This window comes from Anabrus simplex, chromosome 5 (genome assembly GCF_040414725.1).
Source record: "Anabrus simplex isolate iqAnaSimp1 chromosome 5, ASM4041472v1, whole genome shotgun sequence".
Lineage (NCBI taxonomy): Eukaryota > Metazoa > Arthropoda > Insecta > Orthoptera > Tettigoniidae > Anabrus > Anabrus simplex.
Window position 1 is genome coordinate 175,361,938 of NC_090269.1, and position 24,565 is coordinate 175,386,502.

The following is a 24,565-nucleotide window of genomic DNA, read 5'->3' on the forward strand; positions in this document are numbered from 1 at the left end:
ATTTCAGTCGCCTTGACAAAGAATACTGCAATGTATTCGAAACGTCGGCAAACTGTACGTGATATGCGTGCAAGTACAACACGGTTCAACCCGGAAATTAAATTAAATAATTCTTCACACCGTGGAAGCTTCACTTCCAAGATACGAAACTTTCGCTATGTTCATAATTTACCTTACTCTTCAAATGACAGAGAAATTTACTATTTTTCTGTCGATGCCATGCTCTGCATTGAGTGACCGACAGACTGACAACGAATATATGGCTTACCATGGCAACGTCTCTGACTGCTTGCCAGCAGGGAAGTAACGTATTGCCATTTTCTTCATCATTCCTTTAAATTTGTGGTTGTTCCTTGGGTAGAACGCAAGAGAGTCGTCAATCGGCCATTCTGCGGGATATTGGCGGAATATCATTGGAGGTTATAACCGTCCTCGAATAACTTAAGTAATAACACAAATATTAATCTTCTTATCTGATTACCTAAGAATCCCTACGCCTAAATTTCTCTCCGATTACCGCTTTCTTATATCCATAACTCACACCGGCATAATTTATTGAGGAGCATTTGATTTTCCAATACATTTACTTGGTATTTACATATTTGTCGTCATCCGGATGTCCTCAGTTATAATCCATTTTCTATTAATTTCAACTTACTAAACTGAATTATTTTCTTCCTTAATTACCACGTATGTATGCGAGTGCTAATCCCGAATTCTGGACACTCTTTTCTTTGAGGAAATATTCTAAACTATGCAAATGTATAACTTTTGGCCCCAAAAAAATTCCGAAGTATGGATGCAATTTTAACGATGGTGCAGACCTTCGTTTCAGGGTAATTGGTGGCTAATCAGTAAGTCGTATCACAAGTCAGAAAGCAAATGGCGTTTCATTTTGGAGAGATCTACAACTTTTCTCCTATGACTTTTCGTCGTATTTCTATCCCTAATGCGTTAAATACAGATGTATTTCTCGATTTCAAGTTGATTTCGTAATTTTACACGTATATATTATCATTTAACACACTTATAGGAAAGGTAGAATCATGACATTCGGCACGCACATTGACATGACCATTGGCCATGTTATAACCAAATTTTATGATTCTAGCTGTCACATGAGTATCGAAAATATAAAGTAGTATGTGAAAACTGTACAAAATTTCACCCCATCCAATGACTCTAACTCAATCTAACCCATAAATATAGCAGATACGAGAAGATGTCATAGGACCAACCACGTAGAGCACTGAAAGGGGCGTCTGATGGTCAAGTCCGTTTGTAGATACGTCGTATATTTTCAAAGCAGTAACTATTGAAATAAAGGTCTGCACTTCTAGAGTGTGTCTGTACATTGACAATTTTGGCGAAATTTCCGTACAGTTATCCGTTTCAGGTGTAATAATGACCATCTGCATATATTCAGTTTTGGTGTCTGTCTGTTTGTTTGTTTGTCTGTTTGTCTATAACTTGGAAACTACTGGATATATTTCCACCAAACTTGATATTTAGAATTCACCTGTCCTTTGGTAGGTTTTAGGGCAAATATTGTTTCTAAATCCCTGAACTGACTGGGGAATTATACGAAACCGAAACCGTGATTTTGCATTCTCACAAAATATACACAACCAAACTTAATGTAAATTTACCTGCCGTAATGGAAATTAATTTCTAAGCCTTTTTCCTCATGTGCATCATTTCAATACGAGGATTAATAAGGGAGATATCATTAACGGACCGTTTTCCGGTACAAGTCCCACCGGACTTAACTCAAGAGCGGGTGCGTGTAAAGCGTATTTTTTACAAATTGAAAACTACTGAAGAAATTTGAGTCAAACTTTACATTAACATCCACCTGTCCAAAATTAGGTGTTAATCATCAATAACATTTCATGTTCCCGGAATGAACTGGCGGTTTATAGGGAACTGAAATGGTGATTTTACTCTTACACAATATATACAGTACAAGACCAACCTGACCGGAAATCGACCAAACGTGATGGAATTCCATCTCTAAAACTTTTTTCATGTGCATTTTTTCGACAGGAGGATTAATAAGGGAGATATCATAAACGGTCCGTTTTTCAGGTTAAGTCCAACGGATATAGCCCAAAAGGTGTTGTACGTGGAGCAGGTTCCTTATCTATCTATGTAAATAAAATCGTAAAGACTGTGTGTCTGTACATTGACTATTTTGGCGAAATTTTCGTACAGCTACACGTTGAAGGGGTAATAATGAGCATCTGCATATTTTTTGGTTTAGTTTCTTGAAAGTCCTAATTTTTACACTCCTCACCGAAAAAACAGATTGCGACATAATCTGCCAGTCGAAGAAGGATATTGAAATTTGGCAAAATTATACGTTTTAGCTTGTAACGGACGGAAAACTTCCAAGATCTTTACATTTTTCCCTTTTTATCCCAAAGAATATCGAAATATGGAGGCAATTTTAATGATGGTGCAGACTTTCGGGAAGTATTATCACATAACGGATGGCATAATCCCCGTTCAATTTGGAGTGATCTACAACCTTGGTCTTACGACTTTTTGTCGTATTTCTATCCCTTTTACGTTTGATTTTTCTCTATTTCTGGACTTTTCACATACATAATTCATACCTTCCATCACTTAGAGGAAATATAGAATCATCATACTCTACACGAAAATTGGTCCACCCAGTAGCCATATGTGAGCCAAATGCTATGTATGTAGCTGTCACTTAATTATCCGAAAAGCAATGCAATGTGAGATAATCTTACACAACTTTTACCCTATTCCACGTTTCTAACTCAATCTCACCCATGAATAGATGAGATATAATGAGACCAGCAATTTATGCCGCTAAATCCGGCGTCTTATGGTACAATCCTTTCTTGATATGATGTAACGTTTAGCAGCAGTTAATCTGTAAATGAAGGTCTGCAATATTGTAAACGAGCACATACTTTTGTATGTCGAACTATATGTATTCACTGATGTCGATTTTGTAGCGATCGAGAAAGGATGTGTCTGCTATTGTAATCAGTACTCCCCACACCGACTTGACTGGCAGTAGGAATGGGGTCCTTCTCCAACACCTGTGTAACTGGCATTAGAAAGGAAGGCCTACCACTGTAGTGAATAATTCACTTCTCGATTTGACTTGCAGAAGGCGAGGGAGCATGCAGTTTTGTTCAAAACTCCCCTTACCCGATTGTGTTTGGCTGTAGGCAAGCGTTCCCAGAGTTATAAACAGATGTACCTATCTAAAATGTGACTGGCATTAGGCATACTGGCCTGCTATTTTGATGGAAACTCATCAATTTGGTATGACTGGCATTAAGCTGGCTGGCAGTTGGAAAAGGGGCCTGTCATTATAATGATAACTGCACAACTCAATTTTGATTGGTTGTAGGGAAGTTTCCTGTCATTATAATAAAAACTCCTCAATTTGTAATATGTCTGGAAGTAGGAAAGGAGGCTGCCATTGTAACGGAAACTCCCCAAATCGACTGTGACCGCGCAGTAGGCAATGGGGCCTGCAATTATAAGGTAAACTTCCCAACTCGATTGTGAATGGCAGTAGGCAAGTGAGCCTGTCGTTATCATCACAAATCCGTAACAAGCACTTTACATTGGAAACAACGTATGGAGACCTCTCCATGCTATTTCTCGCATAACGCTAAGAGACATGCTATTTTAAAACAATCTTATTTACTGCATGTACAGTATTTACTTCAATATTCGTATACAATGCAGAATACCGTAGCGAAGCACGGGTACATTTGCATGTAGAAAATATAAGTCGAATCCATAGTTTTCAGGGTCGCTGAGATGAATAGTGGCACTTCGGAATTTTTTAAATTCAAAGTTCATCACCCTTTGGGGTGGGGGGCCAGGGGTAATGAGATTTAAAATTAATCGGAAATAGTGACGAATCTATAGTGTTCGGCGTCACTGAGATGTATAGTGACACTCCGGATTTTTAAAAGTCCATGTTCAACATTAAGAGTTTTCTGGACTACGGGAGAGATTTCAGCCAAACTTGGTACATTTATGACTTACTATCATGAGACAAACTGCGAGAAGGTATGGTAGACCTGGCACGCAAGGGGTGGGGTGGGAAGGGCTGAGATGTAAAAATAATCGAAAATAGTGTGGAGTAGTGAGACGAATATTGATACACCGGGCGTCGTTCTGTGTATGTTTCTTTCAGCATATCCCTCATACAAAATTGGTACACATATGACTTACTATCAGAAAAAAATTACTATTGTGTAAAACGCCAGTAGTACTCCTCGTGGATGTGGTGAAATATAAAAATAAACGAAAATGACTGATATTAATGTTTACGAGTTCACTGAGTTGAACTGTAACACTCTGGATGGATAAGTCATAGTTCACCGCAATTGGTATGGAGGTTGAGAAGGGGTGAAAATGAATGTAAAAATAACCTTCAAAAATTTAAACATAATAGAAAATAAAATAATTCATTGTTGTGACTCCCTGAATATCGTTTAAGTCGACGTTGAGCCTCCATTGGGACGGTGCACTGAAAGGGGTTTTGTAGTGTATAGTATAAAATGGCCGAGATCAGTGTTGAATCCTCTGCGTTTGGGGTCTCAAGGCTGATTGGCGAGAGTCTCAATGACAGTTGAAATCGTGTAGATCATATCTATACCGTGACTGATAAATACATGAAGTTATCACTTATTATCTTTTTGAAAGGATCAAATACTTCCCAATGGATTCGAGCTTCCACAAGGATAAAATTTAACCCAAAAATGAAATCATTTAAAACGTGAAATAAAACACATCTAAATAACTGTAAAACTATATAATAGATGGTAAAAAATCCATATCCCAGAAAGGAATTCTATAAAAATTCACTTTTACATAACTAACTGGTGATAATAATCTTAAAAGTAAGCATCCTAAACCTACCGGGCTACGCCGGGTAGTCAGCTAGTATAGTATACAGTTCAATTCGGAAAATATTTTTTTTTCGAGAGGAGAAGTGAAAAATAATAGGATATGGTAATAAAGGAGGAGGATTAGTAGATAAGAGAAGATTAAAAGAACCAAACGTTAAAAGAAAATGGGAAAGGATAGGATAGGGAAATAAAGGAGGGATAGTTTAGAGTGGGTTAGGAGGATGGATTATTGGAGGTAGGAAACGTGGGTAGGAACTGTGTAAGGCATGGGAAATTGAATTCGTGTTTAGAAATTTAGCATTTTTGAGAAGAAGGATTAGGAAGTCGAAAAGAATATTGGGTTTTTCAGATATGTCGTTTAAATTGAAATTAGGGTTGAAGTATTGGTCAAGGTGAATAAAACGATTTTCAGTAGTGTTTAGAAGGGGGCGTCTGTTAATGATTTTAAGTATTTTTATGTCTTTTTCAATATTGGTGAAATTATGTTTGAAGTCTCGTATGTGTTGTCCTATAACAGAGAATCTGTTGTATTTAATGGCGTTGATGTGTTCGGAGTATCTGATATTAAAGTTGCGTCCAGTTTGACTGATGTACGAGGAGCTGCAGTTGTTACATTTGAATCTGTATACTCCAGATTTAGAAAAAGCACTAGATTTATTTTGTGATTTAGAGTTGTGTAATATATCCAAAGGACCCCTAGTCGCCAACCCACGCTTCCAAGTTAAGAGCCCTGGCGCTTTCCTGTTCTTGTATAAGCTTCACAGAAATTGTGAAAGTATGTGATGGAGAGTTAGTAAAGGTTAACTGTTATATTAATGTGAGATGTAGATCGTGGGAGAAGATTTTATATAGCAATGTAAGGTAGTATTTAGAATTTATGGGACATGCATATGGACTCTCGGGTGGATGAAAGCCTTGATACGGCCTGCATATCACGAAGAAAGTTCTCTGATAACTGGAAATGATGTTACGGTTCAGTTTTTGGAAGCTTGACATGTCGGATTTGTTTCTAAGGAAACGTATAATCTCATTATTGTCACAAAAACATATAAATATATGAGAAAGTGGCAGCTTCTCATGCATGCGACACATAGTAATCACTGATCATTGAGCGAGATGCTCCAGGACTAAGGTAGAAACATTACTACAGTATTTGATATACTTAAAGGAATAAGTGTCCAGAACAGAATGCGAGGGCAGAAGTTTCACAGCCCAATTCAGCAATCCTCCGGAAGGAAACAATATAATATACGAGAGAAACTGAGTTCTATTTTCTTACGACCTTATTCCTTAGTGTTATATACCTATAATTTTAAGTTCTGGTAGGAAATAATGGAATTGGGAGAAGCCTTCATTCTGCACCATAATCGCAACACATTCGGTGCACAGTCAACAATAAGACAGGACAGAAACATACTATTGTTGAACAGGTCGCTTACTGTGCAGTCCGCATTCCGTTCATATAAAAAGGATAAGAAATGTTGTCGCTATTCCCCGTTCACCCAGCACGCGTCCGTAAGGATTCCGGGGGCGATCAAGCGTGCTGACTCTCTGGATGGTTGCCACGGGTGATGGCGGGGAGGGGCCATCACTACGGGGAAGCCTGCTGCGATCGCGGTTGGTATTACCCCACTGTACTTGTTAATATCGTCGGGGTGGACAGTCGAACTCGACACGAGGTACTGCTCCTCAGGACAGGGGTTTTCTCTGTTTGGGGATTCAGTCCCGAGTGTCGGAAACGACTGAAACTTCGGAGATATTAACAAATACGCGGGATGAGGTGCGCGTCCGAAAGGATTCCGGGGGCGACAAAGCGCATCGACTTACTGGATGGTCGCCACGGGTGATGGCGGGGAGGAGCCATCACCTCTACGAAAGCTTCCTGCGTTAGGACAAGGAGGCATGGTGGAGAAGTTCTACCCACTATCTGACAAGATAGAAGAAACGTGCGGAGAATCGACAAAATGACGCGTGTTCAGTTGATGTGAAGTGTTTCAATTGTAAAATGTTGGTATCAATGGATGGTAATAAAATCTATGTATGGATAATTTTGTATATCCCTATGATATTCGCTAAATAAAATTCATCATCACTGTTCTTAACTGCAGTATTTTTTTAATATTCAATCAAATAAAGAAGGTTAAATGTATTTACACTGATGGGTTATTGAAAAGCTCACAACCATAGTGTTAACAGGAGATTTAAGATAATACACACCTTCCATAATTTCGGATATCAGAGAGCCGGTAGATGGTATTGATTATTTTAATCTTAATTTTCGATACCTGCAGTTCACAAAAATGATTATAGCATAATTGAAAAACGTGCACTAAAAGCACAAATAAAGAATAACCTGTCCGGAAATATGACGAATAAAAATGTAATACAAGTATTTGTGACTAATTTAGAAACTGAACAGAAAAAAGAATGGCCTGAAAAGTGTGTTAGAAATATTATTGTAAGAAATGGAACTTCTCGGACATGCTATCGAAGAAACATGGCACCCGCCCCAAAGAGGTCAGCACAGTAGTTATCCTCAGTCCCTCCACATGTCCGACTCCTGAAATGAATATTAATATTGACTCTCGAAAGAAAAACAAAAAACGTGCAGACTAATAGAACTATTATGATAAAATTATTATATGCTATATCTATAATGTACGTACCTAACTGCTCTACTCTTCAACGGAGTTATATTTTCTAGTATATGCATAGAAATGAATGTGTGTTTGTATGTCACAAATGGACTCAAAACCTACTAGACCGAAATGTCACAATGTTTTCTTATTGCTCTTGGGAGGGTTTAGGAATTTATTTGAACGTCCGATGGGTAGTATTTTTGTAATGAGTAATTTTATGTAATTAATTTAATTGCAAACCCGCACCGAGATCGGATCGACTTGATCGACAGACTGTCGCTAGGCGACAGCAGTTTACGCTAAATGAAATGAAATGGCGTATGGCTTTTAGTGCCGGGAGTGTCCGAAGACACATTTGGCTCGCCAGGTGCAGGTCTTATGATGATGACGACAACACATACACCCAGCTCCAAAGCCAGGGAAATTAACCAATGATGGTTAAAATTCCCGACCCTGCCGGGTATCGAACCGGGGACCCCTGTGATCAAATGGCTAATCATTTAAGCCATGGAGCCGGACAGTTTACGGTATATCATGATAGTCCGGTGAGAAATGCTGTACATAGGAGGATGGGAACACTCCACCAAGCTTTGTAAAGTACATTTCTTGCTAGGAGGATCATAACCGTGCCTGTTATTTGAAAATAGCAACCCAATATGCGGCGATGGAGATGTACTGTACTTTCATGTCACAAGACCAACTTTGATAGGTCTGTCCAGTTTGAAGAATATAGCTGCGTATTAGATGTGAAAAAGTTAGGGTAATTGTAGCCTATCTCAAAACTGAAGGTCACAGGCGTGACAATTGGTACTTCGAATCTCCATTAAAAAACGAAAGATGTATTTGTTTTGTTTTAGGAAAATATTATTTTTATCGGAAGATCCACTTAAGGAATGGGGGAGGGGTGTGAAGAAAATGAAGACTGGGTTGAAATATCTTTATGGGGAAACTTATAAAACTGATGTCACAGGCATGGAAATTGTTATTTTAATTTCCTAAAAGAATGTATTATTTTTCGACTTGAGAGTGGGCTGTTTCTCACATGGACAGTTCCATGTCACAAGATCCAGTGCCACACGCGGTTTTCAAAACGTTACGGGGGTAAATGAACCTCACTTTTCCGGCAAGTTTTTGTGCCTAAAGAAGTTTCAGAAAATCTCTTTGAGCAGTAGCGAGGAATAATTACTTTTATCAAAGTACGAAATCCACGCGAGCAAAGCCGCGGGTAACAGCTAGTCTTACACTGACTGACAGAGCAAATGCAACACCAAGAACGAGTGGTCAGAACTTTATGCCAATTGCAGGGTAGACTGACGTCACTGAGGTATGCTCATGATGTGAAATGCGCCGGTGTGCTGCGCACGTAGCGAACGATAAAAGGGACACGGCGTTGGCGAATGGCCCACTTCGTACCGTGATTTCTCAGCCGACAGTCATTGTAGAACGTGTTGTCGTGTGCCACAGGACACGTGTATAGCTAAGAATGCCAGGCCGCCGTCAACGGAGGCATTTCCAGCAGACAGACGACTTTACGAGGGGTATGGTGATCGGGCTGAGAAGGGCAGGTTGGTCACTTCATCAAATCGCAGCTGATACCCATAGGGATGTGTCCACGGTGCAGCGCCTGTGGCGAAGATGGTTGGCGCAGGGACATGTGGCACGTGCGAGGGGTCCAGGCGCAGCCCGAGTGACGTCAGCACGCGAGGATCGGCGCATCCGCCGCCAAGCGGTGGCAGCCCCGCACGCCACGTCAACCGCCATTCTTCAGCATGTGCAAGACACCCTGGCTGTTCCAATATCGACCAGAACAATTTCCCGTCGATTGGTTGAAGGAGGCCTGCACTGCCGGCGTCCGCTCACAAGACTACCATTGACTCCACAGCATAGACGTGCACGCCTGGCATGGTGCCGGGCTAGAACGACTTGGATGAGGGAATGGCGGAACGTCGTGTTCTCCGATGAGTCACGCTTCTGTTCTGTCAGTGATAGTCACCGCAGACGAGTGTGGCGTCGGCGTGGAGAAAGGTCAAATCCGGCAGTAAGTGTGGAGCGCCCTACCGCTAAACAACACGGCATCATGGTTTGGGGCGCTATTGCGTATGATTCCGCGTCAACTCTAGTGCGTATTCAAGGCACGTTAAATGCCCACCGCTACGTGCAGCATGTGCTGCGGCCGGTGGCACTCCCGTGCCTTCAGGGGCTGCCCAATGCTCTGTTTCAGCAGGATAATGCCCGCCCACACACTGCTTGCATCTCCCAACAGGCTCTACGAGGTGTACAGATGCTTCCGTAGCCAGCGTACTCTCCGGATCTCTCACCAATCGAACACGTGTGGGATCTCATTGGACGCCGTTTGCAAACTCTGCCCCAGCCTCGTACGGACGACCAACTGTGGCAAATGGTTGACAGAGAATGGAGAACCATCCCTCAGGACACCATCCGCACTCTTATTGACTCTGTACTTCGACGTGTTTCTGCGTGCATCGCCGCTCGCGGTGGTCCTACATCCTACTGAGTCGATGCCGTGCGCATTGTGTAACCTGCATATCGGTTTGAAATAAACATCAATTATTCGTCCGTGCCGTCTCTGTGTTTTCCCCAACTTTCATCCCTTTCGAACCACTCCTTCTTGGTGTTGCATTTGCTCTGTCAGTCAGTGTATAAATAAAGTTGTAGGGGGTACGCTGTCTGTAATTTCGTTTGTTTTTTCAATTTATCAGATATTTATCCGTTTTAGTACAACTCAAGACCGAATAGGTGGTTTTTACTTTTCGTGTTTGTTTGTTTGTTTGTTTGTTTGTTTGTTTGTTTGTTTGTTTGTTTGTTTGTTTGTTTGTTCCACCATCACGGCAAAACGGCTGGATAGATTTCAACCAAACTTCATATTTGGAGTATACTCACCACGAGGAAGGATTCTATATGCATTTCATTTTAAAATCTTTGATTGGACGGGGATTTATAGGAAAACAAGAACAGTTTTCCTCCATTTTCTCTTATACTATTGATTTCTTGCAAACTCCGTGGACCGTATATGAAACGTCTCTTCATTATAAACAACTTTCGTTATGTTCATAATTTACCTTACTCTTCAAATGAAGGAGAAATTTACTATTTTCTGCGGGTATCATGGTCTGCGTGTGTGACCGACAGACCGACAACGAACGTACAGGTTGCCATGGCAACGTCTCTGACTGCTTGCCAGCAGGGAAGTAACGTATTGCTATTTTCCTCATCATACCTTTAAATTCATGGTTGTTCCTTGGGTAGAAGGCAAGGGAGGGCGTCAATCGGCCATTCTGCGGGATATTGGCGGAATATCGGTGAACTTTATAACCGTACTCTAATAGCTTAAGTAATAACACCATTAGTCACCTTATCCGTTGACCTAAGAATGCCTGCGCCTAAATTTCTCCTCTGTTACCTCTTTCTTATATCCATAACTCATACCAGCATATTTTATTGAGGGGCATTTGATTTTCCAATACATTCACTTGGTATTTATATATTTGTCGTCATCCGACTGTCCTCAGTTTTAATCCATTTTCTACTAATTTCAACTTTCTTTACTGAATTATTTTCTTCCTTAATTACACCGTGTGTATGCGAGTGCTATTCTCGAAAGCTTGACACTCTTTCCTTTGAGGAAATATTCTAAGCTATGCAAATGTATAACTTTCGGCCCCGGAAAATATCGAAATATGGATGCAATTTTAACGACGGTGCACACCTTCGTTTCGGGATAATTGGTGGCTAATCTGTAAGTCTTATCACAAATAAGAAAGCACAATCGCCTTTCATTTTGGAGAGATCTACAACTTTGGTCCTATGACTTTTTATCGTATTTCTATTCCTTATACGTTAAATAGAGCTGTATTTCTCGATTTCAAGTTAATTTTGTACTTTCACACGTATATGTTAACGTTAATTTGGCACACTTATAGGAAAGATAGAATCATGACATTCGGCACGCACATTGGCATGACCAGTGGCAATGTGATAGCCAAATTGTATGATTCTGTCTGTCACATGAGTATCACAAATATAAATTAGTATGCGAAAACTGTACAAAATTTCATACCCAATGATTCTAACTCAATCTAACCCATAAATATAGGAGATACGAGAAGATGTCATGGGACCAACCATGTAGAACACTGAAGGAGGCGTCTGATGGTGAGGTCCGTTTGCAGATATGTCGCAGAGTTTCAAAGCAGTAACTCTCGAAATAAAGGTCTGTACTTCTAGAGTGTGTCTGTACATTGACAATTTTGGCGACATTTCGGTACAGTTATCCGTTTCAGGTGTAATAACGACCATCTGCATACTTTTAGCTTTGGTGTCTGTTTTTCTGTTTGTCTGTTTGGAAACTACTGGATATATTTCCACCAAAATTCATATTTAGAATCCACCTGTCGTGGGGTAGGTTTCAGGGCAAATACTGTTTCTAAATCCATGAAATGACTGGGGGGTTTATACGAAACCGAAACCGTGATTTTGCACTCCCACAAAATGTACACAACCAAACTTAATATAAATCTATCTGCCTTAATGGAAATTAATTTTTAAACCTTTTTTCTCACGTACATCATTTCGGTAAGAGGATTTGTAAGGGAGATATCATTAACCGGACTTAACTTAAGAACGGGCGCGTGTTGAGCGTATTTCTTACAACTTGAAAACTATTGAAGATATTTGAACCAAACTTTACATTTAGCATTCACCTTTCCAAAGGTAGATTTTAAAGGTCAATAACATTTCCTGTTCCTGGAATGGACTGGCGGTTTATAGGGAACCGAAATGGTGAATTTACTCTTCCACAATATATACAGTACATGACCAACCTGACTGGAAACCGACCAAATTTCTTGGAAATCCATTTCTAAAACTTTTTTCATGTGTATTTTCTCGACAGAAAGATTAATAAGGGAGATATCATGAATGGTCGGTTTTGCAGGGTAAGTCCAGTAGACATAGACCAAAAGGTGTTGTACGTGGAGCATATTCCTTATTTATCTATATAAGTAAAATCCTAACGACTGTGTGCCTGTACATTGACTATTTTGGCTAAATGTTCGCACAGCTACGGTTTTAAGGGGTATTAATAACAATCATCTGCAGATTTTTTCGGTTTAGTTTCCTGAAAGTCCTAATTTTAACACTCCTCGCCCAAAATCTACATTGCGACATAATCTGCCAGACGAACAAGAAAACAGAAATTTGGCAAAATTATACGTTTTAGCCTTTAACGGACAGAACATTTCCAAGAGCTTTAAATTTTTCACTTTTTCCCCGAAGAATATCGAAATATGGAGGCAATTTTAATGATGGTGCAGATCTTCGCGAAGTCCTATCACATAAGGGAAGGCACAATCTCCGTTCAATTTGGAGTGATCTACAACCTTGGTCTTATGACTTTTTGTTGTATCTGTTTCCTTTTACGTTTGATTTTTGTCTATTTCTCGATGTTAAGTAAATTTGAACTTTTCACATGCATAATTCATACTTTCAATCACTTATAAGAAAGATAGAATCATCAAACCCTACACGAAAATTGGCCCACCCAGTAGCCACATGTGAGCCAAATGCTATGTATGTAGCTGTCACATAATTATCTGAAAAGTAATGCAATGTGAGACAATCTTACAAACATTTTACCCTATTCAACGTTTCTAACTCATTCTGACCCATGAATAGATCAGATATCATACGACCAGCCATTTAGGCCGCTAAATCTGACGTCTTATGGTACAATCCTTTGTCGATATGACGTACCGTTTTGCAGCAGTCAATCTGTAAATGAAGGTCTGCAATATTTTAAGCATGCATATACTTTCGTATGTCGACCTATATATATTCACTGATGTCGTGTTGTAGCGATCGAGAAAGGGTATGTCTGCTATTGTAATCAGTACTCCCCACACCGACTTTGACTGGCAGTAGGAATGGGGTCCTTCTCCAACATCTGTGTAACTGGCATTAGTAAGGAAGGCCTACCACTATAGTGAATAATTCACTTCTCGATTTGACTTGCATAAGGCAAGGGAGCATGCATTGTTGTTTAAAAGTCCCCTACCCGATTGTGTTTGGCTGTAGGCAAGGGTACCCGCCCTTATAAACAAATGTATCCATCTAAAATGAGACTGGTATTGGGCACAGTGGCCTGTTATTTTGATGGAAACTCACCAACTTGGTGTGACTGGTAGTAAACTGGATGGCTGGCTGTAGTAAAAGGGGCCTGTCATTATAATTATAACTGCACAAGTCAATTTCGACTGGTAGTAGGGAAGTTGCCAAACATTCTATTGAAAACTGTCATCTGTCTGGAAGTAGGAAAGGGGGCCTGCCATTGTAACGAAAACTCCCAAATCGATTGTGACAGCGCAGTAGGCGATGGGGCCTGCAATGATAATGAAAACTTCCACACTCGATTGTGAATGGCAGTAGGAAAGTGAGCCTGCCGTTATCATCACAAATCCGTAACAAGAACTTTACATTGGAAACAGCGTATTGGGAACCTTCCTGTGCTGTTTCTCGGATAACGCTAAGAGGCATGCCATTTTAAAACAATCTTATTTACTGTATGTACAGTATTTACTTCGATATTCGAATACAATGTAGAATACCGTAGCGAAGCACGGGTACATTTGCTAGTAGGTCATAAAGGAAGAGTGGATATGAGATGGCTTATAAGCGACAAAATTATTTTTCTGAAGAGTCATTAATCCAATGCTTTATGTTTTATTTCATTTTTTACAATTTGCTTTACGTCGCACCGACACAGATGGGTCTTACGGCGACGATGGAATAGGGAAGGGCTAGGAGTGGGAAGGAAACGGCCCTGTCCTTAATGTACAGCCTGGTGTGAAAATTGGAAACCACGGAAAACCATATTCAGGGTTGCTGATAGTGAGGTTCGAACCCACTATTTCCCGGATGCAGCTCACAGCTGCGCGCCCCTAACAGCACGACCAAAGCGCCCGGTAATGTCTTATTTATTCTGTAAGCACTTCACAAGAATTCTAGAAATAGCGAAGCGTAAAAGTAAAGGGACAACCACTGACAATTCAGAGACGTTGGGATAACCCTTAATTAAAGAGGAGACGTATTTAAGAAGGTAACAATGTGGTGGTTCCTAGAAAACACTCGAAATTTTGTGGTTATTATGTTAAATATTGCTATTTTAAATAGCATAGTTTAGGATATGAAAGGGGGACATAACAGAAGCCATTATTTAATATTCACTTTAAAACATAATTTAATAATAATCTACAAAAATTGGTAGCAAACTCCTGAAAAAACCAACATTACACGATAATTAAAAAGCACATTGTACCGGGATACATCTCTATTCTGCTCGTTCAAAATCAGTGCCTTAAAAAACTCCTCTATCGATCAAAATGTGAAACTGATAACACAATAAGTTGGAACTTTAATCGGAAGATGCCACTACCAAAATACTAAGTAATTGCGTTATTGTGAAGTTTCCTATACTGATTGAATTCCTCCTTGTTTTGTTTTGCTACACATCAAGAAGTTTGGACATTTTCCCACAGATGACACTAGGTATTAGCTAGGCGGCGTCGTACTGGTCGTATAGCCCGTTGGGCCATCAGGATTTCTGCATTCCAGTTTGATGTGACACATATCAGAGGATCTGGAAATGTTGTTGCGGATGGACTAAGCCGCATGTTTTCTCACGACGCACAGTGGTCTAAACACCGATTCTAGCCGGCAAAAAAATCGATCAAATGGAAGTCAAGAAATCGCTGAAAAAAGTTTGGGAACTCATTCTAGACACTCCCGAGGTACCTCATATCTGCCCCACATAATGTGCTTGGAGTGTGTAAGTGGCGGGGAATGAAGCACAAACATGACAATTTTTAAACTTGCAAAATATTAACCATTTATATCGTATTGGAACCAACCAGGATATTGAAGAACCCCTTCTTGGAGGTATTTATTGAGTACATTCACAAGGATAAGTCCTTCTGCACGAGCTAGAAAGACCGTATCAATCGCATAACTTCTCCATATTTCAGACTTCAATGTACTCCAATTTTACGGCGTTTTCAGGGCGGGAAACCGAAGTTATAGGTAGTTATGTGTTACTGATTGATTTAATCGATATTATACATTATACTAAAGATTTTCCACCAAAAATCAGCTGCCAATTCTTGAAACTTTTTTTTTTTTTTTTTTGTGGTATTTGCTTATAAGCAACCCGAAAAAATTTCACCGCACTACCTTTTTCTTATCAGTGTCATTCCCCTCTCCTACCCTCTACCCGCAACGCAACACCCACTGTCTGTAACTCATGACCTACCGCTCTCCGAGCCTGTCTATACCATGGATCTGACTGTATTTCTTTACATTGAAATTTGTTGTTCAAATATAGTTTACGCAACACCACGGATGAACAAAAGCAAGAGGTCAAAGATCGAAAATCCACTATTCAGGAGGCTTTGTGGAAAGAGCTGGGCCTGAAAGTTGACAGGGTTGTTCAAGGGACTGGGGCCTCGAACACTGGCAACATCTCAAGAAGGTTCTATCGCAATCCGAAAAAGGCAGCGGAAGCAACCGGAGTCAGTGAATAATTAATCATCAGATTTACTGTTATATTGCATGTACAACAACGAAACACAATTCAACTGTATTTGAACTTAGTTCCTTCGCTTCACGACATTTATACTCTTCACTGGGTTTTAGGTTTTGTCCAGTGGTCATCCGGTCAACGATGAGGCTTTCAGCGCGTACGCTTTAGACACTGCAAAATTGTACGTGTCCTTATATAATTCGTATCCTATGCCTAGGATCGTCCACAAAGTCTTAATTCATGGATATCAGGCGATCACATACGCCCTACTGCCAATCGGAAAGCTGTCCGAGGAGGACCAAGAATCCCGAAACAAGGATTACAGGTTCTTCCGGGAGCACCAAACCCGGAAGACCTCCAGAAAGGACACAACAACTGATCTAATACGCAGTCTCCTATTTTACGGACGTAGTAGTTACAAGGCACCTCATCAAAGCCGAAATTCACTGGAATGAACTGGCCCCTGAAGTACACGCTTTGCTCGTGTTCGATGAGCGCGCAGATGAAGAGGAGGCTTCGGATGAAGAGACTTCCGAAGAAGAGACTTCCAAAGCAGAGGAAGAAGACGTTGAAATGTCAAATACAGATAGTGAACCCAAGGCATGACTCGTAAGTAGTCTTACTAATAAGTAACATAGAGCCAAAAGATCAACATGGGTCCACGCACCGAACAAATGGCATATTAAAAAATAAGTAGTATGGCGCTAAAAAATCGAAACATTTCAAATATGACATAATATATTCGCCAAACTGGTCTAATTTTTACAATCGTCGATATGTTTTACACCATGGATTTAGTTGACCGATTCTTATGAAAATAAAATTGTACCGGGCGGTACACCTCCACGCCGCTAATTTAAAAGTTGCGCCAGTTGAATCTCCTCTGCTGGAGGAAGTCTGAACTTTATTGACGGTATTAATTTTCAAGTTTCTCAGAAGATGTCACTACCTGGAAATTTTAGAGTTTTTGAACTGTGTCATTTTCGACGTATTTTTGTTTTGCTTGTAGTAAGAAGTGTGAACTTTCTCGTCTAGAGGACACTACTGAAGATCAACAATAGTGCACCCTAGTGCGGAGTGAAAGAACTATTTTTTTGGAGAAATTTTTATTTCAAAAGTTTGTTTCTTGTTGAATTTCTTTCTGTTATTGTTTAAGTTGGCTGTATACCCCTCTCCTTCCCCTTGTTTTGTACTTAACCAATCCCGAATTTCTTTTATTAATTTCTGACCAATCCGAGGTATCTTCCCCCAACTTGAATATGTTGCTGTATCCTACCCAATAAAGAGCTTGTGGGAGGGTGTTTTCATTCCCCTAACGCCTCGAACCTTCCGTGAGAGGATATAAACTGCTGATTTTAGGGTCTCCGGGCCACTTCTGTTCCATCTTTCAGTGTGTAAAGTACATAGCAGGGGGCGGGAAGCGCCTCTTTCTCCGGCAGCGGTCAACAACCAGGTAATGGCCAATTAATAACTTCTTTCTTTGCTAGCTCAGCAGTTTAACTCTCGGGGCGGGTCCGAAGTTTTTCCATTATGTAACCTTCCCTAAAATGTAAAGAAACTTCTATCTATTCTCTCTTTTAAACTGCATATCGGGATAGAGAGTGCTTAACCCTCTCGAGTTCCCAATCATATTGTTTTGAGGTGAACTTATTTTTCTCAACCTATTCTTTGTTAACGTAAAACAAATTGTTCTTTTCTAAAGTCACCTCTGTAGTATGGGATTAGCCCTTGCATTAGTGGCCTAGAGCCAGATTAGGTTTTAAAAACAAAGTGTATTAGGAGTGCAGATCGCCTCCTCTCAAATTGTTATTTTGGAGGTCATGTAATTACCCCTTTTCATTTAATAGACCTCAGTAGGTTGGGTATTTTACCCCTGTGTCGATGTCCAGTGAGGACAACTTGAAGGTGGAGTTTGGTGTGGCCTTTGAGAGGCTTAAAGTTGAGAGCGAGTAGCTCTTTTTCGAAAATTGAGGGTTGTATGCCTCGTGGAGGCTTTTCGGTGTAATTTGGAGCAAGTGCTCCTGAGCATGAATGGGGTTTTCTGCCCCTCTGTTAATACTTATTTTGAAGTAAGGTTGGGCTGATTGCCCAAGCATTGTGAAGTCAGGGCTCGAAGCCCAAATTCTGTAAATATTGTAAATACCCGTTTGACTCGCTACTCGGTACCTGCCATGTTTGTTATTTCCTTATTTTGAAAAGAAAATATAACCTTGTTAAATTTTACATTAACTTTGTTTCCGTAGTTTGAGACCCATTCACGCCCGCACCTTCTTTCACCTCTCCCTACCACTAAAACTCGGTAACAAGTGGTAGCAAAGCGTGGGTGAATGGGTCTCAATTTAGCCCCTTTTGACGGCTAAACATTGTTTTGTTCCGAACTCTAACAATTTTCTCAGTTGCTGGACTTTTTTTGATTTTTTCAAAATTGTTCTGTCATCATGCCCGGCCCCCGCGATGTTCTCCATCTTAACTATTTGCGCAAGGAGGAGTTAATCTATGAATTGACTATTAGAAATGTGCAATCTGGAGGCACGGTTGCGATAGACACAAACAAGCTTAGAGAGTCCCTTGAGTTGCCTATTTCCATCCCCACCTTGGGTGAGAAAGAAGTTGACGACTCTCTTTCCACGATCGTCGAGAATATTACTGGGCTAGCTTCTGTAGTTAGTTTTTTTTGATGAAAATGATCCTTCTCCTAATCAAATTAAGCGTGTACAAGCCAGGCTATATCATTTCTCAAATAGAGTTAACGATCTGTTGTCTCTAAAGCTGAATGACGTTCAGAAGAAGGAAGCTAGTACGCTGCTTAAAAATATTTCGGAATTGTCTAGCAAGGTCACTCAATTGTTAACGGGGGACGTTCCTCCCAAAAGCGATCTACCCACCACAGTGAATGTAGGTAGTGAGGAAAAGCCTCCTAAGGGAGAAGCAAATAGGAAAACCATTGCTGCTCAAACAACCTCTGCCCCATTGGACGAGTCTGAACGCCGTAACTCATTAAATAATGTACGTTCTGAATTAACTTCCTTGCCATTGAAACCTTTACCTACTATGTCACCCGGGTTTAGTAGCTTGCCTCATCCATTGGCAATGTTGCTCAGAGGTATCTCTGAGTTTTCCGTTAATACCACCAGTGACGTAATTTCATTTTTAAGATTTCTAGTTATATTTCAGGATCATGCCCTTGTGTTTTCTCTTTCTCCATGTCAAATTTTGCAAATTATCTATCCTTATGCAATTGGTATTCTCTCTGACAAAATGGTAAGAGCCATAGCTGAACAGTCATCTATTGAAGAATTTCATGCACACTTGCTTGCAAATTTTATTCCCGCCCGCGCGAGGTCATCTCTGATTCAGAAGTACTATTACCGTGTACAACGCTTGGATGAAAAATTGGCTGATTTCATACAAGACATTAAGTTTTATACTAGGGTGTTTGCCCTTCATTTTCCTGAAGATCAGATTGTACAGGCTATTGTAGAGGGAATTTCACCTCCCTATAGGTCATATTTGTGTTTCGCGGCGTGCCCGCAAACTTTCTCCGAACTTGAAGCGTTGGCCGTCTCAGCGGAAGGAGTGAGATACGCCGATTCCTTGCGTGTCGCGAAAGAACCCCCGCCTTCTTTTACTAATACTCGGCCTCCACCTCGCCGATCAGTCACACCTCGTAAATGTTATGCTTGCGGGTCGCCTGACCATCTTCGCAATAAGTGTCCACTGATCAAGTCGAGTGGGACAAGAAATGGGGCTGGTTCATCACAAGGCTGTTTTAAATGTGGGGCTTTCTCACATATCGCCAAGAATTGCCCAAACTCAAATAGCACCCCCTCCTGCTCAACTTCTGGTGCAAATTCCACCAATGCCAATAATAAAATGTGACTAGCGGCTTCGGCTGAGTCGACTAATTCTGCTTCCCAAGGCTCAGCCCCTGGCAAAAAGGTCGTGAATTCAGGGAACGATCAGTCTTCAAATTCATCTTTTGAATGTCCTAAAGAATGTCTTAGGATTGCGGCGGATACCCCCGCACCTGTTCCTTTTCTTAAGATTGAGTTAAATAACGAGCCTATAACAGCTCTATTAGATTCAGGCAGTGTTTGTTCAATTATTTCGGACCAATGGTATTCAAAATTTAAGTCTGTTTGTAAATTACCTGACTATGATTCATCTCCTGTTCAATATGTTTCGGCTAATTCATCCCCATTAGAAATTCTAGGTTCTGTAAATGCCAAAATTCGTATTTTTAAATTTACATGGAAAATCAAACTGTTTGTGGCTAAGCACTTGTCTTGCCCCATCATACTGGGAGCGGACTTCATTTCTCACACTGGTCTTGTGCTCGATCTCCAGAGTAAGTCGTGCACATTCAAGTTTGCGTCCAATTGTAAAATTCCCTTGTTAAAGTGTAATTCTGTATCATGTTCATCTATTTCGCCTACCCAGGATGAGATGTTGTTAGACCTTAGACATCTTCCTGAGGAGCAGGCTGATAGTATTCGTAAATTATGTCAGTCATTTCCAGAGGTGTTCTCTGATACTCTTGGTGTTACTGACCTTATTGAATACAAAATTGAGGTCACGGATTCGATTCCTGTCCGTTTTCCACCATATAGGCTATCTCCACCTAAAATGAAGGCATTGAAAGAAATCATCGATCAAATGTTGAAGGATGGTATTATTAGGCCCTCTAAGTCGGCGTATTCTTCGCCTATTTTTCTAGTCCCGAAACCCCAAGGAGGCTTCAGGCCTGTCATTGATTATAGGGCTCTCAATCGGAAGGTGGTGTTACAATCTGTGCCCCTTCCCGACCTTCATTCTTGTTTTTCATGGTTCCGTAAGGCCAAGTTCTTTACTATCTTGGACCTGAATGAGGCCTATAATCAAATTCCCCTTGCCGAAGAGTCTAAACATCTTACAGCGTTTGCCACGGACTGGAATTTATACGAATACAACCGCGTGCCTTTCGGGCTCCCCACGGGAGCAGCTGTACTCACTAGGCTGCTAGATAGGGTATTCTCCGACATCAAATTTGAGTACTTATATCACTACTTGGATGATGTCGTCGTATTTTCAGAGACTTTTGAAGAACATCTAGATCATCTGCGAGATGTCCTCGATCGCCTTCGTAAGGCTGGGTTAACTGTCAAGTTGTCCAAGGTTGCCTTTGCTAAGCACTCTATGTCATTCCTAGGGCATATTGTGTCACCTGATGGTGTAGCAGTCGATCATTCTAGAACTCAGGCCATCCGTGATTTTAAACCTCCCAAGGACATTAAAGGTATCGCCAGGTTCATTGGTATGGTGAATTTCTTCAGGAAGTTTATTCCTAACTTCGCTAATAGAGCGGCGCCCTTAAACCTTCTTCGTAGGAAAGGCATCAAATTCGAGTGGGGACCTTCTCAACAAGCCGCTTTTGAAGATCTTAAATTAGCTCTCTGTAATGCCCCTGTACTTGCTATGCCTGATTTCTCGAAGAAATTCATCGTCCAAACCGACGCGTCGTCGTCAGCAGTAGCGGCAGTCCTTCTTCAAGAGACTGAACTAGGGAGGCGACCCATCGCCTATGCATCTAGGACTCTATCGGCTCAAGAAGCCAAGTATTCCATCTATGAGCTCGAAGGTTTGGCAGTCTTATTCACCTTAGAAAAGTTCCGTCTCTATCTGGAACACGTCAAATTCGACCTGGAGACAGATAATCAAGCCTTAAGCTGGGTCTTAGGTAGGCCGCGTCGTACTGGTTGTATATTCCGTTGGGCCATCCGTATTTCTGCCTTCCAATTCGATGTCAGGCATATCAGAGGTACCGAAAATGTTGTTGCTGATGGACTCAGCCGTATGTTTTCCAACGACGTCGAGACCCATGAACCGGTCGACAGTTCATCACCTTCCGAGTCCATACTATCTGATGTTAATGCCATCTTAACTGATGCTCCCATGCTCTTTAGGGATATCGAGAAATACCAACGTGAAGATCCGACACTGGCTCCGATAATGGAAACCCTTTCTTCTGGGGAACATGTTGTCCCTTATGTTCTGAGGAATGGTGTTTTATGTTGCCCATCGAGGCATGATAAGATGATGAAAGTTGTTGTTCCAGCTGTTCTTGTACCTATGATCTTCAAGTATTATCATGAGACCCCATTAGGAGGGCATCTTGGTATCTTTAAAACTCGTGAAAAGATTCGTGAAATGTTCATCTGGAAAGGTATGGACGGTGAAATCCGTGAATTAGTGAAGGCTTGCAAACCCTGTTTGCTTAGTAAACCAACCATGTCCACCAAGGTAGGCCTTCTGTCTTCTCATCAAGCGTCGCGCCCCATGGAACGCCTGTATATTGATTATGTAGGACCCTTCCCCCAGTCTAAGGGAAATGCTAACAAGTTTATCTTTGTATGCGTAGATGGCTTTACTAGATTTTCCTGGTTATTTCCGACTAAGCAGGCTACCGCTCAGTCTACCATTACTTGCTTAAATTCTATTTTTGCCTCTTTTGGTCCGTGCCAATATATTGTGTCTGATAATGCTAAGGCGTTCACATCTAATCTTTTTCGTAAATTCTGTTTCGACTTGTCCATCTCTCATGTAACTACTTCTGCTTATTACCCTCAACCATCTCTGGCTGAACGGGTTAACCGTAATCTCAGGTCCGCGCTTATTGCCTATCATCACGAAGATCATTCCAGGTGGGATACGTCCCTGCATTGGTTAGCTTTTGCTTTGAATTCGGCGGTTCATGAATCACATGAATCAACTTGCTTCATATAATCGTGAAAGGAATACGAAGGTTATATTTTTTTTAGTTTCACTTTTAAGGCTTTCTGCCCCTTCTATAAAATTTAGTTTCATATGTAAGTATTTTTGTAAACCCTCCCCGCACCGTTTCTGCCATTCTGTCCTTACCACGGCCATTACCACGCTCCCGTCTCCTGCTATACACACTGTGGCTTGCTTATATTAAATGCCATGGATATCTGCACGCCGCTGGCCCCTCAACCTCTCCACCAAGCCTGTGCCCTCAAAAAATGATGATGGTCCAACAATTCTGCCGCCTAGTTTTAATGTTTCAGTGCCCCCGGAGCCGCGTGTTGCCGTGCCGCGTCTGGGCTAGAGGATGGGCCCCCTCTTCCCCAGCGAGGACCACATGTGCACGGCGAGCCGGAGCTCTCCTCCCGGCCAAGGCTGATGTGCGGCGCACGACATGCTACTTGCCCGCAGCCTGAATATGTTCACCGCGGGCGCGGCGTGCTTCAACACCACTGCTCCCCTCATAGTGCGGGCGAGCGGTAGCTCAGGGTACTTGAGGGGACCGAGCGGCCTCCTTGGGACGCAAGCTGCAACGGCCGGTCTGGCCATCCAACTTAATCAACATCAACTACATGAACAGTTACTATAAGCAATGACTACACTTGGGAATTCAACAGCAATATTTGGTGGACCTTGCAAAATTTTTCTTCACTTTCAAGTATTAAAAGTTTATCTTCTGAATTCCACTTCTACAAACATAAAGACTTTACTTCACCTGCAACAACAAAATTTTGAAACTGAATCAAACCACATTAAGAGAATCTTATAAATTTTTCGGCAATTAATCTCCATATCTACATCAAAACTTGGACCTTGTTTTCAAACAAATTTCATGTGTCACCCCTGGAGGAACTTTTGGGGGGGGGAGGTCTGTACCGGGCGGTACACCTCCACGCCGCTAATTTAAAAGTTGCGCCAGTTGAAACTCCTTTGCTGGAGGAAGTCTGAACTTTATTGACGGTATTAATTTTCAAGTTTCTCAGAAGATGTCACTACCTGGAAATTTTAGAGTTTTTGAACTGTGTCATTTTCGACGTATTTTTGTTTTGCTTGTAGTAAGAAGTGTGAACTTTCTCGTCTAGAGGACACTACTGAAGATCAACAATAGTGCACCCTAGTGCGGAGTGAAAGAACTATTTTTTTGGAGAAATTTTTATTTCAAAAGTTTGTTTCTTGTTAAATTTCTTTCTGTTATTGTTTAAGTTGGCTGTATACCCCTCTCCTTCCCCTTGTTTTGTACTTAACCAATCCCGAATTTCTTTTATTAATTTCTGACCAATCCGAGGTATCTTCCCCCAACTTGAATATGTTGCTGTATCCTACCCAATAAAGAGCTTGTGGGAGGGTGTTTTCATTCCCCTAACGCCTCGAACCTTCCGTGAGAGGATATAAACTGCTGATTTTAGGGTCTCCGGGCCACTTCTGTTCCATCTTTCAGTGTGTAAAGTACATAGCAGGGGGCGGGAAGCGCCTCTTTCTCCGGCAGCGGTCAACAACCAGGTAATGGCCAATTAATAACTTCTTTCTTTGCTAGCTCAGCAGTTTAACTCTCGGGGCGGGTCCGAAGTTTTTCCATTATGTAACCTTCCCTAAAATGTAAAGAAACTTCTATCTATTCT